Raw genomic sequence first — 5,949 nt, forward strand, 5'->3', positions numbered from 1 at the left:
TTTTTACTGTGGCTCCTGATGTCAATACAAGGCCTTTAAAAAAATGTGTGCAAGGTGTATAAAATTATAAAAGAAAGAAAACCCCACTATAATACAGCTCTGCACTTAGACAATCAGGTCAGAAGTTGAAATCAAATGTGTTCTTATTGTCCACATCCTCTCTGGGGCATAGATTCAATCATTCTAACGTCTCAGCCAGGCCAATCAAATCAAGTGTTTGCACCTGTGTGAGGCAGAGTTTGCTTCAGCCCAACTTTTCATTAGGAAGATGGAAAAGACACACACAGACAGCCGCGTGGCTTGGATGCTCGACTTTGAGTCTCGTGGGTGTTTGGTTGGAGGAGCTGGAAGTTGGGCTTTCTGGATCCACGGCTGACAGGGCAGCTGTGCTGCACAGTCCAGCTCAGCGCTCGCAGCTGTGAGGACACAGCGACTGCAGCAGTCATGGCTGCTGGCTTCCTAATTGCAAGGTAACACATTAAATATGAAACCAAATGGGTTTTATTAGGTCCATTTTATTTACTTGAGTCTATGTTTGTCTGGGTCTACCTTGACTGTGTATTTGTAACTGTTTAACAGATTATTGCTGGTCTGTTTGTTGAGTGAGGTGAACTACTCCTCAGCTTTTCCAAGAGGTAAGCCTGACTCACCTCCTGCTGTTTGGAAATGGGGCTAAAACTCTTCTTGTAAACAAGAGAATGGGCCTTTGTTAAAATACCTGTGTTACTATAACTGAAGAGTCCTGCAAATTAAACCCTGTTAAGCTTTGATTCGTTAGCAACAATTTACCAGCTCCCCTAATTAAAGTGAGACCAAACACTAGGCCTACGATCTGATACACAGCACTGACAATTCAGGGTGGTGTTTTAGGGAAACTGCACTGCTTCATTCACGTTGGCTTCATCTGCAGACTTACAGGCACAAGATGGCTCTAAAATTCTAGAATATTCTAGCAGCTCTCAACCAAACCGCGGTTATTAAAGTGTGCTTTAATATGTATAGTGATGTAAGAAATCTCCATAAGAAATCTGACCTATGTCCTGTTTCTTTTTTTTTTTCCAACCCTGCACAAATCAACAAAGAGCCATAACAATTTGCAAATGCAGGGGAATGTCTATAAAGGGGTCTCGAGGTGGCACTCTTCTTCAGTCCTGAAATGTAATTTTTACAATCTGAGTCTAATAAGAAATATATGCTATTAACTTTTCAAATGTATGTGGTCTTAAAACAGGACAGTGTTCAGGGTATGTTTGCAGCATTCTCACGCTATGGAGTTCTTGTGTACTGGATCTAGATGCTGTCTCCACACTATATGAAATGCAGTTGGTATAAAATGAGTTGTCCTGTGCTTCATCTTATGCTGCTTAAATTGTTTCACAGGGAACTAGACGAGCCTTCTTTAAGCCAACTGTCAGGCCGGTTTATTCGTCACGACGCTCCTTTGTTGTCATTTGCAAAACACCGTAACAACACTTGGGTGCAGTCGGGAACTGTTTCTGTGCTGCTAATCATGAATTATGAAGTCCATTAATTCAAATTAGATTGTTGAGATTCTAGAGACGTGTTGAAAATAGATTTTTAATGTCTAAATTTTACTACTTCTTTCTAACCTTTATTTAACCAGGAAGATCCCATTGAGATTAAAAACCTTTTCCATGGATGGGCAGCAGCAAGTTACAAGTCACAGTTACAGAAATTACTGTTAAACACAGACGGCAACAACACAAATGCAAAATTAAATGAAAAGAATAAAATTAAGATAGAAAAAAAATTTTAAAAATCAAAGGAAAATACAAAAATTCAGTTAAAATGACAATCTAATTGAAGCAATTGCATGTTATGGACTTGGCCTCAGGGATTCTTAGTTAGCACTTAAGTGCTTTATGAAATAATTCAGTGTTTTTCCAGTCGTTCTGCAGTTTGTTCCAAGCCAAGGGTGTTAAATGTCTGTTATATAAAACTGTATAAATGAGAGTTCCTCCGACTTGCCGAAGCAGGCCATCCTACCCGAGAGTATAACTCGGTGTTGAGTCTGAGATTTACGGTTAGTGATGAACCTCAGTGAAGTATGCTTCACTATCAACCATTCGAAGACATTGAGCAGAAGCATTCATGTATAGGATATCTCCATAACCCAGCACAGGCAAAAATGTTGCATTTAAAAGCAGATTCTTTATATTGTAAGAAAAACAACTTATTTTGAAAATAAAATCTGTTTTAACTTCAGATTTTTCACGAGATTCTCTACATGTGGTTTGAAGGTGAGCGCTGTGGCACTCCGTTGTGCACTGTAACAAATTCAGACCATCAGATTTAATGCACTGAGACAGTTTGAGAACCATGCCACTGCTCTGAGTCCTGACTGGAGGAGTCTAAGTTTTAAAATACAATGATCAACAGTGTCTAATACGTTTGACAAATTAATAGAAAGGGACGCACAGTGTTGTTTCTTATCAAGTGCAACAGTAATATTATTTGCCACTTTCACTGCAGCTGTGATGGTACTGTGATTTATTTATTTTCTTCCTCTAAAGCCTGATTGATCAGATAAAACGGCATTGGTGTGTAGAAACTAACTGCTCGCACACACGAGCTTCAAGAACTGTGGCACAGGACAGATTAGATATTGGTCTATAATTAGTAAAAACTGCTGGGTCACCCACTTTTAGTAGAGGGATAACAAAAGTTGATTTTCATACTGAGGGAATTTGATTCAATTCAACTTTATTCATATAGGAAAGAAAAACTCCCTTTTAACAGGAAGAAACTTAATTTATCCCAAATTGTGATCATATCCATCCTGGGTATCAAACTGCACACATTAAGATGAATAATCTTCAGCCGAGGTGAGGATTTAAATTCAGATGGTGTTTGACTGCATTGCAGCTCAGGGCCTGGTCTAGGTTGAACATCACCAGATAAGAGCAGTATTAAGACAATCAGAAGTCTCAGAAGTCTCTGCTTTGAGACTTTGAGTTTGACTTGTGAAATGTTGAAACTAAGCAGAATTTTTCTTAACTTTGTAATCATACAAAACAAGAAGGTTTTGAAGATGAGGTAAATCTTTGTGTAGATCAAATGAAAAATCCGTGTGCTATTCCAAATACATTGGAGATCGTACAGGATGTACAGCAGCAGTGATGATATAGATCTGGGATCATGTTAAATGTGCTTGACTTAGAAAAATTCAGTGTCCCAAAGTCCCCCACAGCCAATAAGCAAAGTTATTTTAAAAAGTAATTATCCAAAACACACGACTATTGTTGATACTGAATTAAATGTATCATCAGGCTGCAAAGACCTAGGATGGCAAGTAAGGCTCCAGCCAGAAGCTCATGTCCTGGTGGCTTGCTAGCAGATGGCTTCTGGCATCTGCTTGGCTTCTGCTTGCTAGCAGATGGCTTAGTGTGCTGTCGATAGGTCCAGCCAGCAGCACAGGCCCCGGTGTGGTGCAGACGGTTTCTGGTAGTAGCAGAGGCTCCCAAAATGGGCCACTTTCCAAGAACTAACAGAATAGTTTAAAATACCCTTAAAATACCTTGTTGGAAAAACACTAGAATCCATTTAAAATAGTAAAAACAGAAAAATACCCAACAAATTCAAAGCAGACATTCAACAAGGAGACATGCTGCAGCCATCTTGGTCAGTGGTCTTGCCATGTAATCTTGCAGAAATTACAAATTACAATGTAATATTTACATTAACCTTCACCTGTTTTCTTTCATAGCCAGAAGTTTTGTGCAACCGAGAGTGTGGCAAAGTGAAGGAGAGGAAGAAGCCTACAACTATGAGAACTGTCATCCTTTCTACTACATCAGTGCCCAGGACAAAACATTGGAAAAGCAGGGACGTTTAATGATGGCCCCTTTCCATATCTGTAAACAAAACCATCCCATAGTGTACCAAAAAGCCTCAAACCTCAAGCCTGCAAACCCCTTGCAGCCACGATCTAATGTTGCCACCAAATGGCCAAAAGAGACTGTTCTACCCCAGCGTCCACCACAGAAGAAACATCTGTCACCCAAACCCAAAAGCTACGAATTTAGTCTGAGCATTCCATATTTTGATCTTTCGGTCAGACATGAAGGGGGAGATTTGGCCAGTGAAGGACATGATGGTGGAAATGATACCGCTCCTGTCTCTAAACCAGGCTTTCAAATCGACTTATCTGTTCCCTCTTCATCTGTCTCTCAATATCCCAATATCCCAATGACCAGCTATGTTGACAGTTCAGTAAATCAAGAAAATCCAGAGAACACAGAGTTTGTCAATTACGGTAACATAAAGCAGGAAATGCCACAATCAAGGCAACCTTTCTTAAACTCTGCTGGTAGTAGTTACTCAGAAACACAGGAACCGGCTTATAAACCATATTCCATCGAAACACAATCAAGTTCAACTCTTACTGGATCAGAAAGACCTTTTCTACATTTTCAAACACAGGAGCAGACTTATGAGCCAGTTCATGTTAAACCACAAAGCTCCACTCTGCATGAAACAGAAAGGCCTTTCTTCAACTTTGAAACAACACCACAACAGACTTTTGAGCCAAGTCGTGTTAAACCCCAGTCAAGTTCACCAATAACTGGATCAGAATGGCCTTTCTTTAACTCTGCAGCAACAGGGCAACAGACACATGAACCAGGTTATCTTAGACCTCAATCAAGTTCAACCCTTGGTGGATCAGAATGGCCTGCCTTAAACTTGGCACCTCCCTGGCAACAATCCTTTGAGGCAGGTCATCTTAAGCCTCAAGCAAGTTCAGCAATAGCTGGATCAGAATGGCTGGTCTTCAATTCGGCACCACCCTGGCAACAATCCTTTGAGGCAGATGGTCTTGAGCCTCAATCAAGCGCAACCCTTGGTGGATCAGAATGGCCTGCCTTAAACTTGGCACCACCCCGGCAACAATCCTTTGAGGCAGGTCATCTTAAGCCTCAAGCAAGTTCAGCAATAGCTGGATCAGAATGGCCTGCCTTCAATTCGGCACCACCTCGGCAACGAACCTTTGAGCCAGGTCGTGTTAAGCCACAGTCCAGTTCAGCAATAGCTGGATCAGAATGGCCTGCCTTAAACTCAGCAGCAACACAGCAACAGACTCATGAGTCGGGTTATCTTAAACCACAATCAATTCCAGCCCTTGGTGGATCAGAATGGCCTGTCTTCAATTCGGCACCACCTCGGCAACAATCCTTCGAGGCAGCTGGTCTTAAGCCTCAATCACGTTCAACCCTTGGTGGATCAGAATGGCCTGCTTTAAACTTAGCACCAATTCAGCAACAGACTCATGAATCAGGTTATCTTAAGCAACAATCAAGCTCAACCCTTGGTGGATCAGACTGGCCTGTCTTCAATTTGGCACCGACTCGGCAACAAACCTTTGAGGTAGATGGTCTTAAGCCTCAATCACGTTCAACCCTGGATGGATCAGAATGGCCTACCTTAAATATGGCACCAACTCTGCAACAGGCTTCTTTACACAGGAACTAACTCAGTGTCAACTCTGTTCAATCTGTGCACAAAGGTTATTTTACTTTTGGAGCGCATTTCTGCCAAGACTAACTCACCATGCAAATAAATACACAATTTCCTTCTTGCATCTGATGTCATTTATATTTTTATACGTTTACTCATACATCTCTAGTCCCTTTAGGGCAAAAATAACTTGGTATTCACTTATATTTTCTAAAATGTCCAATAATAGTTTTAGAAATCTTTAACATTTGATAGGACTTCTGTAGTTGCCTTCTACAAAGATATTTGACCACCAGCAGGTTGCTTTGCCAGAAATGTTGTTACCTGTGTAGTAAGAAATGCAGTGTTTGATCTTACATCAGGGCCTGCTGTTTCTGTGTTTAAATAGTGATTCTATATTGGTGTTGGGTGTGGATACCAGAGTGCCTTATTACAGCTAGAATGGGTCCAACTCCCTCACTTACTTTTATAACT

The 5,949-nt window shown here is 40.9% G+C and overlaps 1 long non-coding RNA gene across 1 annotated transcript; it reads left to right on the plus strand.

Moving 5' to 3' along the window:
• The first annotated feature begins 202 nt into the window (after positions 1 to 202).
• LOC101472342 (uncharacterized) lies at positions 203 to 5,599 on the plus strand. The gene is made up of 3 exons (XR_013099602.1): positions 203 to 470; positions 580 to 635; positions 3,728 to 5,599. It is a non-coding gene; the product is annotated as an uncharacterized LOC101472342 (long non-coding RNA).
• Positions 5,600 to 5,949: the final 350 nt, after the last annotated feature.

The sequence above is a fragment of the Maylandia zebra genome, linkage group LG7 (assembly GCF_041146795.1).
Source record: "Maylandia zebra isolate NMK-2024a linkage group LG7, Mzebra_GT3a, whole genome shotgun sequence".
Classification (NCBI taxonomy): Eukaryota; Metazoa; Chordata; class Actinopteri; order Cichliformes; family Cichlidae; genus Maylandia; species Maylandia zebra.